General features: G+C 40.1%; 1 long non-coding RNA gene across 1 annotated transcript; it reads left to right on the forward strand.

Annotated features, from left to right (window-relative positions):
• The first annotated feature begins 3,728 nt into the window (after positions 1 to 3,728).
• Positions 3,729 to 4,517, forward strand: LOC139435844 (uncharacterized). The gene is made up of 3 exons (XR_011645053.1): positions 3,729 to 3,894; positions 4,284 to 4,344; positions 4,457 to 4,517. It is a non-coding gene; the product is annotated as an uncharacterized lncRNA (long non-coding RNA).
• Positions 4,518 to 11,810: the final 7,293 nt, after the last annotated feature.

An 11,810-nucleotide genomic window follows, 5' to 3' on the forward strand; every position in this document is an offset into this window, starting at 1 on the left:
TCATCTTTTTTAAGAACAAATGTTCTTATGTCCATCTTCAAAAGCTCTGAGTCCAACTGACAGTTTATTTTAAACATTGTCACAGCTCACAGGATAGGTACCTGTCAGCCAATAAGACAGATGTTTATTTCCATTCAACTCTCTGGTTGGTCTGGTGCCTTGCCTCTGTTGCATTCACTGAACATGGGAAGTTACAATCCTGCCGTCCTCTCATGATGAGGTTCAGGTAAAGCACGGTTAATGTATTATATGATTGACTCAATAATATAATACATGACTTTGAGAGTAGGCAATCTAGCCATATTAACAAAATTAATTAAACATACTTATCACGGCGATGGTGTACTGAGATACATTTTTTTTTCATTTTTTGCTAGGGGGCCTTAAGCGGCCGCAATGTCGCTTAATGGGTCGGGCTGGCTCTGGTTGTTCAGTTCTAGTAGTTCTTCTCCCTTTTATCTTGCTCATTCTATATATATCAAAACAGGATCCTGTTTCTTTCTTAGGAATTTCTCCGGCTCTTTGCATTCATTCGTCTTGCTGTCATCAACACCCTTCTTTAAGACGCCCTGTCTATCATTTAGCTTCCTTTTACAGGAAAAAGGAGGTGAAAGGTGAAGGATACAGGGCGGTTGAATACGATTTATTTTAAACGGAAGCTTTAACTGCAAATAAATTATCTAGTATAGTAGGGTCACTGTATGTCAACCAGAAAACACATTATTTAAGCATCCTTGAACAGTTTATTTCTACCATATTGCAAGAACAATATTTACCCTTTCCAAACCTCTATGTACAGACAAGATGTGTGAGGCCTAAATATCTAGGCCACAACGGTGCTTCTTACATAAACCCTTGTTTCACACTTTCTCCTTTTCCTCTTGGAGTACAATCCTATTTATATTGGGACATTAGACCTGCAATCACCCTTGTACGTCACAATGTGTCACTAGTTATGTGGTTTTAGATTCTCTGCGCGCTTCTTTCAGATTATGTTTCAAATGTTTGTGATGGTCAGTTTTACGATTCAGACGTGTCCTGGTTTCGTCCCTGTGTAGGTCTACTGTCTACCCCCAAAGAGTGTCTTGGTTAGATATATGAGTACTCAAAATAGACAAGACATTGAAGATGTAGTATATGTCCAAGAGTTCATCTTTCAGGTGATACTAAATACGTACAATGTACAATACTATTGCATCCAGCAATGCTGGGCTGAAATACTAGGATGTTTAATTTATGACGGCTATTGTGAAACTCCAGAAGGACGTTGTTCATGTCCAGGCATTTGAAAAATCTGTGCAGCCTGCTGTTTTTGAAACATACTTGCATGTTGAACGGTACTACGGTGTACTATTTGTTCCCTTGTAAAAATAGGATGTTGTAATCAATGGAACTGTACCAGTGAATGTATTGTAAGCCCAGAGGTGAAGAAAGGATACTTAATAAAAAAACGTTTAAGCAAGGACTCCAATAGAAGTAAAATATGTCATCTAAATGATTGTACATCATTATAAGTGACAGTAATTAGGTATCTACAAAAAACAAAACAAAAAACTTAAATGTCCCATACTCTCCAGATTGGACAGTTGGGTTAATGTAGCAAGGAAAAAACTGTAATGACTCCATCAACGTCATTTCATAAATAAATGTTTAGTAGCAAGAGGAAGTAAATATATTCTCTTGAAAGGTTTTTGAGTAAAAAGAGTAAAAGATAGGGCATTAAAACTGCTTCGAGTAGAACTTACTCAAAAATATGCTCAAAGTGACAAAATATGTGTAACATGTTACCACCACCTCTATAGAAGAACACCAAACTATGAATTGCAAGCAGATTTTAGTAACTATTATATAGGATAAAACTCATATCATAATGAAATGTACATTGAGTGACTCGAGGCAGCTGTAAGAATGATTTTATCTCAGCTAACGAGAGGCGCTCTATTCTCCAGGCTTTGAGTTTCCCAATAAAAAGTCTCTGCCAGTGAATTAACCACATTATGAAAATGCTGAACCGGCCAAAGTACTGATGAGCCATCAGGAGAATGAAAGCCACTTTCCTATCGGCTCCCCTGGGGCTTATGTAGTACACCCCTAAGTGTGAGGAATGGTGTGAACATCCAGGAACTCTCAAGCCCGATGTACCACATGGATCCTAACGACACCGTGGAGTCCAATGCGCCCTCTAACATCCAGTCGTATTTTTTTACCCCAATAGTTAAAAGTGAGACATACGAGCCTGAGCTAAAGGTTCAGCATTGTGAAATAAAAAGCCGCAATGCTGTCGTGGTGCCATGCCGAGCAGCACAGTGTCACATGCTCTATTTATATCTGCTGAGGAATTCTGGATTCAGAGACTCAGCTGCCACTTCTATTATTACTATTAGCTAATGTTGTAACAAGTACCCCGCTAACACTGACAGTGTAGCTCCTTTATCCATCGCCTTATTGCACAGTACTAATTATGTCCTCACTGTAAAAAAAAACAACCACGTGTTATTTGACTTCATGTTGTTGGTCAGTAGAGATGGCAAATCCGGATCATTTTATGGACTCGGAGTCTTCTGAGTCAATCATTGAAGAGATCCGGATCATACGAGTCATTTGAGTCATTTGAGTCATATGAGTCAGCATGACCAAGACCGTAGAAATCCTACCGGTGAAACCGAAAAGTTGTTGCATTTAACCAGCATATTAAACTAACGTTACATTAACCTCCGCTACACAGTGTCTTTTGCTTTAATAAAACATGTGTGTGTGTGTGTGCATTTTAAAAAATAAGTGTTTTGCATTATATGTATATAGTTATTTTTAATATGTTCCTGTACTTAAGCTAATTTTGCACAATTGTGTTTTCATTTAATAATAATAATAATAATAATAATAATAATAATAATAATTGTATAATTAATTAATTAATATAATATATTCTAACTGTTTTGCAATTTTCTATCATTTGTTTCTTTTTGTGTGCCATGTTCAAAATAAACGAGTTTCCAAGTAAGATCCTTATTGGAAATGCAGATATTATTACAGGAGACTGTTGCACAACATGACCATTTTGTCAGAAGTCTACACTGAAACTTAATTTAGAGCCGGAAAAATCGCGGGATCCGTGAATCCAGGTCAATGATCGAGAGAGACCAGTAGCCTACGAGGACTCAGAGCCGTAACATATAGCAGGCAGCAGATCCAGAGATCCAGCAGACTCGTCCCCATGCACGAATCTACAGCAGACTCAGCCCCTCCTCCGGCTCCCGCGAGTCCCACGAGTCCCACGGCTCCCGCGAGTCCCACGGCTCCCTCGACGAGTCGCAGCAGACTCAGAGATTTGCGGACTCACGGCTGACTCACGGCTCACTCACGGCTCCCGCGAGTCCAACGACTCACGGCTCACTCACGGCTCACGGGACTCTCGCGGGAGCCGGAGGAGGGGCTGAATTTGCTGTTGATTCGTGCATGGCGACGAGTCTGCTGGATCTCTGGATACAACAACGTTGTAATGTGATTGTACACGTTATAAAGAGAGTAAAGAGTGACGCAATTTATAGTTTTAATTGTTACGTCACATCAGGTGTAGGACTCAAAGGACTCGGGTTAATCGAGAGGGAGACTCGTCACAACCGGCTCATTACTAGGATCCGGGTTAATGATCCGGATGAATCATGACTCGCCCATCTCTATTGGTCAGTGATTCTTCCGGTAGCCTAATTTATATAGCATGTGCCAGAGCCATTTAATAGAAGAGTTACGACATCTCCGTTCACTCCAATGGACCACTTTTTTACAGCAATGGCGGATCGTGGAGCCTCTCAATCGTTCCCCGGAAGTTAGCGCCAAGGCTGGCAGAGCTGTGGAGTTGCTGCATAATAGACCGTTCGTGACGGACTTTTAAAGGTAAGAAGAAGTTTAAAGATGTATATTGCGGATATTATCAGTACATCTGATTCAAATGAACATGTGTATTAAAGGATGTCAGTGGATTATCCCTAAATTAGTAGATTTAGGGAACGTTTACAGATAACAGATCAAGCTAGCATACCGAAGCAAGTTAGCAACACACGTTGAACAGCCTTTTAATTGTAAATTCCGTTCTCTCTATGTCATTTCGTCCAACATGTTGAATTAGAGAAGAGGGGCTTCTAAACGGGATTGTATGCGGGGATGGAGGGAGTTAAATATTAGATAAATATAACTTTGGTGCGTGTAAGAGTGAGTGTTTTTAGCAGAGCCATATTGTGTCCTTGTGATTCTGTTGATTATTACCTGTCTGTATAATGTTGCAGCCCAGCTGATTCTGGATTGATGGCAAAGGGAGAGGGACTTAAGTGAGAGTGAAAACACAAGGTACGTTTAATACTACTGTTTTATATAAGTAAACATGTTATCTCCCCAAGGCAATAGGTGTGCTATATAGGTGTGTATAACCCTTTCTCCTGTCTGTTACTCCCTCTCTCAGCACAAGAACCAGAGGGGGGTTCAATGGAGCCTGAATACCTGCACTGAGACCCTCACCCTGCACCCTGAGTCTCAACTCTCAGTGTTTTTCAAGCCTTTCCCTGTTTTTTTGTATTAAACAAAACATTAAGCTTTCCCAATGGTGTGGTTTTCGTTTTGTGAAAAAGTGCAAATGCAGTGTTTGTATATAAATCACATATTTTGGTGCTGTTGGTCGTGAAATTGCTCCTGCTGACTTGAGCCAGCCATTTTTTCCTCCGCTCTGTGTCAGTGGGGAAGCCGTACATTCATACTCCTTTCTCTGAGCGATTTGAGCATCCCCAGGCAGCACAGCAAACCATGGTGGCTACTAGGAGGCAGCACAGCAAACCAGGTCAACACGGAGGAAAAGGCACCGACAAACTGCATGATATGCTCTTCTATGTTTATTGAATTCCATGTATTTGCAATGGATGTTCCTAAAGCAACACATTTAACATCATCATCATATCCTGTCGGTCTCCTGTCCTTTCTGAAAGCCATAAAGACGACATTAGTCATTTAGATAACTTGTGTCCTCAATTACCAGGGGATTACTGAAACTACCATGAATTTAAGAAAATGGTAGAAATGAATCCAATCTGAATTTTAAAGCATTACTTTAGATCCCCTCCCTCTAAATGTATCAATAAACATTAGAAAGTGATCCTCCTGACTACCATACAAGTTTAAGAAGATAATATTGGTTTGAAAGAATTCAAAGCTATAAATAAACAGCAACAGGCTCTTTAACAAGGCACTGTTAGTAACATGTAAACTAGTTGTTCACACTAATCCTAATATTATCACTTAATATTAGCAAATTTTATTTTTGAAAACATATTGATGTAAATACATACACATATCGATTTGTTGTATAAATATTGCAAATCAAAACCTTTATTCACTAATAATTACCAAAAATCGTAGTTCTATCTCCTGTTATCAATGCATTCACATTGCCCGCCATGAACTTCCGGGGAACGATCCCTCGTCTACATGAACCACGTGACGATAACCGTTTTTGGACTTCCGGTGTCGTAACTCTTCTATTAAATAGCTCTGGCATGTGCATAAAAGCTGCAGATTTGAATAAAACCTACAGTTTATGGATGAAAGTGCCGAAAAGATTATGCTGTCTCAACGTATTTCAGTTGGACGATGTTGTTACCTTACAGAAGGTTATGTTTTGGGGTAGTTTTGTTTGTTTGTCTGTTAGTGTTTCCTGAAACTTGGTGGAAGGTTGAGTGAGTGAGCTAGTCCAAGGGAAAATTAACAAATATTTTCCCTTTTGTTAACACTCCCAGATAAAACAGTGAGTTTGGCCTTGGCCTAGTTTAAATTAATATGCTACTATAATTACACTTCTTGGCTGACAAAGTAGTAACCAGTACCAGCAAATTAATCTCTACATTATTACACATCCTATTACAAATGGATGATGTAGACCAACTGGACACCATCCAACGTGCAACCTGAGAAGGTGCCATTAATGACAATAACCTTCTTTAGGAAATATGTCAGTCTTTCCCGACCCTGTGTCTTTAAGTGATACATGTGGCCGTGTCCCTCTCACTTCGCATGTGCCGTGCAAGTCAGCAGAGACAGACTTAGTTGCATAAGATCAGCGTGCTGCAGCTGCACGGCCGCCGCAGTACTTAACACTTGATTCGAACTTGGAACATGTATAGCAGGGCTATTCAATTAGTTTGGAACGGGGGCCGGTTGATGAAAATGATCTTGAAATATGAGCAATCATATTAAGAGCTTCAGATACAGTAAATACTACAACAGCATAGTGGAGTGCTTATATTGTGTTTAATTAAATCAAACAACATAGCCCCAAGGCCTTTCTAGATCTAAATGGCAAGTTCAGAACTCAGGAGGCCTATATGTGAAGCCAATTTAACAATCAACATCATTTTATTTAGGTGAAATTATCTAATCATTCACACAGAGATGCAATAAATGACAGTTTGTCACTACAGTATGTGGGTTCGAAAACCTGAGCCCGCCGAAGTTTTCAGGCAATGTCTTCCCCTCTATCTCTCAATTGAACACCCTCTCTAGAATAAAAAAGGCAAAAATAAAAGTAGATTACTTTTTAACATTATAATCAAAGGGCCGGTAAATATCACCACAGGGCCGTATTTGGCCTGCGGGCCGCCAATTGAATAGCCCTGATGTATAGTGTTCACAAGTGGAGGGGGGAGGCCTCGATGGGTTAAGGCGGCACATGGTGATCCCTGAGCCTGGCACGAGGGCGTGGCATGTTAGCGCCACGGTGGGGAGGACGAGGTGACGGGTGTCCCAACTCGCGGGAGTTACGCTGTAGTAGTCCCCTCACCCACAGGCTACTGACACTTCAGCAATAGACTGAGGCGGAAGATGGAGGGGACGGCGGGGGAAACCTTATCCTTCTGGGATATTGAGTTAAATGTCACTGCTCTACCCTGAGAGAGACACTGACAGGCCGACCCCCAAATCTCAGAGGTCAGAACGGCTGCACAACAGCTGAGGCCTGGAGAACGACTGAGTGAAACAGAGATGGGAACACTGGCAGAACAAAATGGGATAAAATATTTTAGTGACATTTCTGGAACAAAATATTCCATAGGACATAAAGCTAATGTCAGATTGATATGGGTCACTGCTTTAAGTTTAATTGACTTCCAGTTAGGTTTACACACACACACACACACACACACACACACACACACACACACACACACACACACACACACACACACACACACACACACACACACACACACACACACACACACACACACACACACACACACACACACACACACACACACACACACACACACACACACACACACACACACACACACACACACACACACACACATACCATGTATACATCACTTCAGGGGACTTACATGCATTTCCTGGAGACTTATCCTAACCTTAACCATAACCAACACATGCCTAACCCTTACCCTTTACCTAACCCTTAACCTAACCCTAATCCTAAACCTAACCAAGTCTTCACCCTAAAATTAATGATCCCCCTCATGGGGACCTCCAATGTGTCCCCATAAGGGAAGCCAGTCCCCACACGTGACTATGTAAACAGATTTAGGTCCCCACAAGTATAGTAATGCTAGACCACACACACACGTGCACACACACACACACACTAGGGCTGCTCAATTAATCGTATTTTAATCGCAATTACGATTTTGGCTTGCAACGATTATGAAAACAACATAATCGAAATAAAATTATTATTTATTTTATTTAAAAAAAATTAATTATTTATTTTATGGGTTTTTCAGTTGAATTATACTTAAAGGTGGGGTAGGTAAGTTTGAGAAACCGGCTCGAGATACACTTTTTGTTATATTCCATGGAATGCTCTTAACATCCCGATAGCAATGAATATCTGAAGTGCTTTGACAAAAAATCCATAAAAAAATGTCATCTGTAGAAGCCGTAATACTGTAAAAAGTACAACCAATCGGATTGGATGGCCTACCTGCCTGTCAGCCTTCCATCGGGGCACAAACTTATCTCGTGCCCTCATTGGTCATGTGCGCGTTCGTGTGTGTTGGAGGAGGGGCTCTATAAGGAAGTGGCAGATTTTCACACACACACACACACACACACACACACACACACACACACACACACACACACACACACACACACACACACACACAAGGGCTGCTCAATTAATCGTATTTTAATCGCAATTACGATTTTAGCTTGCAACGATTATGAAAACAACATAATCAAAATAAAATTATTATTTATTTTATTTTATTTTTTTCAATTATTTATTTTATTGGTTTTTCAGTTAAATTATACTTCAAGTTCGGGGTGATCAATTGTTAAAACATACTGTTGAATTATTGTTTTTCAATAAATGGATGTTTTCAAAGTAAATGGATAATCGTTTTTAATAATCGTGATATCAATTATTGACCCAAATAATCGAGATTATGATTTTTGCCATAATCGAGCAGCCCTAACACACACACACACACACACACACACACACACACACACACACACACACACACACACACACACACACACACACACACACACACACACACACACACACACACACACACACACACACACACACACACACACACACACTGAGGTTACCTAACTGTAACCCAGCTTCTATGAGTATTGGCGCAGCCCTCTAAGGCTATCGCTATTGGGTTTACCCTTCTGCGCCCCCGCGCAGTACTGAAAACACTTGTTGGATAGCTTGTAGATATATGTAGTGTGGATTGTAAGTTTACACAATACATTTGGCACACTCGTCATTTTCATATCATTTGGAATTTCAGTGAAATTATTACACACAAATACACAAAATAATCTTCAAAAGTTACTTGAATCCTAAAAAAACCACATGTTTTTTAGTTAGTTATTTGAAACAGGTAATTGGACATGAAGACAAAAGAATACATTTGATAATGAGACATAATAAAATAACAAGATCCCGTCAGTAATTTAGATATGAAAGTTTCAGTGCCCATTTTAAAACTAAAATATGATATGTTGAGTGTTTTTAGTGTTTAATAGCCCCAATTCTCACTAGAGGCAATTTTCCCATTTTATAGTGTGTTTTGCAAATTTATAGTTGTGTATAGCATTCATGATTTTTGTAATTAAATTGACTTTGCAATACATTTTTCATGCACATATTGTACAGCTTTACAAAGACGTTTAGTACTTTATCAAGCGATACTGTGCTATCATTTAAAACATGCAGTGAACTAAGTGCATATTGTAAATACATCATGGACAGTTATTATCTGTACATTTCGGGAAAGGAATTGTCCCCACACCAGCAGGTGAGAGGGCCGGGTCAGTTTGTCACCAGCAGCTGATTGGAAACATGAAAGCTGCCACAAAAACAGCTCCCTATTTTAGAAACTGTCAGTGAAGGGGCAGCAGAAACTCATGTTTGTGTTTTCAATAGGCTAATAATACATGTATATACTGTAAATGTATTCTTTTTTTTCAGTACTTTTTTTCTGCTTCTACAAATGTAGAACTTAAAATACAATGTAAAGCTGATTATATCTTGAAAAACATTTGTTTACATATATTGTTTTTATTTGTTTTATTTTTATTTCCATAATCAAAGAGGCGGCCCTCCAGCTGTACCACAAGAGTTAAATCCTCCATTAATAGACATATCCACTTTGCTGCAGTGTTTTCCCTTCACTGTATCAATATCCATACAGCAATTATTACTGTATGAAACATACACAAGCCAACAATACGTTACAAATCATGTTAGCTTATAAGAACAACCTCAATGAAAAGCATTGTAAATCTGATGATTACATATCAAATCGTAAGAATAAGTCTTTCAAATTAAGTATATCATTGAGAGGGCAATCTTCATCTTTATTAGTTAGTGAGAAATCCTAAAGGTCACACAATAGTTGTTAACTCCATGATGTGAGTCTTTGGTCACAAGAACAATCCTCACTTGAACTGAGGACTTAGGTGTTAAAAAATGAATAATTCATTGAATACAAAGTTAGATAATTAAAGTGTCAGCAGCATTTGTTTGCTATAAAAGGAAGTGTTGTGTCAAAGTGTGATTGAGAACTTTGCAACACTTAAAGAGCAGCCATATTGTTATTATGATGCTCAAACACATTATGTAATACTTATATTATTAGCCAAATGTCATGCTATTACTATTCAATGTACATTTTCAATCAGGCTAAAAGACACACCTAATTATAACTTTTTAATAGTCATATTTTTCTACATCGATAGGTGAACACACAGTATCTCAAAGGCCTCTGAGAAGTTCCCAAATATATGTTTTCTTTTCCCCGAGAACACTTTTCTTGATTGCCCCACTTTGAGTGACAGTGGCATTCAAATGAAACACGACACAGTTAAATCAATCACAGTCGTACAGTAAAACCCTGACAGCTGTTAACACTTTTCTGGAACAACTTGGCCAAAAATAAACTTTAGGAGAATGTGACATGTTATGCCATTGATGCCAATAAGTGCCTTTTTTTTAGGGGTAAAGCCTATTTCACAGTAAGATTAAATCGTTTTTGGGTTCTGGCTGGCACTGTGACGCTGCACAACAACGTAACACACGGGAATAAATAGATTGAAGCAAAAATGTGGCCTGTAGCTGCTGGTGAGCGGTGACCACTGCTGCTCTTCCAGGAACACCTGTCAGTGTATTGATTAGCAACAGCAACTTGAATTCCTGTCTGCACCACCCGCGGTACATTTACTGCTGTTTAAACAACTTGTAAATCAACAGAGATTGAGCCAAAGAATATGGTTAATGCTGAATTTACACTAAATGAGATGTAACTGGAACAGGCAAAGTTAAGCTACCAGGTATATGAATAGTCACATATGAGTTTCTATGTGTAATCATGTGTATTCTTATTTCCCAATAACTGTTACAATGCTGTGAATCCACCACAAGAGGCCATTGTGCCTCACTCAATAGAAATGTGTGTCCCGGATCATCTGTCGTGCATCTACCTAAGCCGCTCTGTATCTCCCCACTGCCTTCCTTTCCTCATAAAAAAGAGGAATAAAACTTGATCCTTCTGTATCTGCAGCTGGGGCTTTTCCTCTGCAGTGCGATAGTGTGACACTCTGGCTCTCCTCTGGGCATTCCTGACCCGTGCTCATCATTCCTCCACGACACACTCACTTTTCCTGATCATTCCCACGTCTTATTTAACTGGGCTTATTATCAGTTCTGTTACTATGCGTGGATCTGCAGAACCTAAATGTGCATGTGTTGAGGAGCTGATGCAGTTTTTGTCAATTGGCAGACATGCATGACTCACATTCTCAAAAGCTAAAGTGCAAACTAATTAGTGTACTAAATGATGCTTCCACTTGTTCAATCTCTCACTAGCGTCCTCCTCTCTCACCGCGGCGCAGCCACCTTCCTCAGCAGAAACCAGTTGAGCTGTCACTCAATGCCCCCCCCCCCCTTCTCCTCCCCTCTGGATGATCTCCTGTCTCACTCTCTCACCTTCTCCCTTCGTCTTATTCCACTGACCATGCATGTTCCAAAAACAGATTTCATGTTCATCCTTGGTGCACCCCCCCCCCCCCCCCTTCACCACCACTCTCCTGCATTACCCCCCACCCCCCCTTTCCAAATCCAAGCCTTGTCTTCAGTTCCTGTCCAAGTCCACCATCTCACCCCCCCACCCCCCCCCCCCCCCTCGCACCCACCATGCCTTCCCATGCTGGAATTTGGGGGGCGTGTGTCAGGGGGGTGTCCACCAATCCTGAGCCCCTTGGTGGTATAAAACCATGAAAAAGTATGCAGA

Source organism: Pseudochaenichthys georgianus, chromosome 19 (assembly GCF_902827115.2).
Source record: "Pseudochaenichthys georgianus chromosome 19, fPseGeo1.2, whole genome shotgun sequence".
In the NCBI taxonomy this organism is placed as follows: domain Eukaryota; kingdom Metazoa; phylum Chordata; class Actinopteri; order Perciformes; family Channichthyidae; genus Pseudochaenichthys; species Pseudochaenichthys georgianus.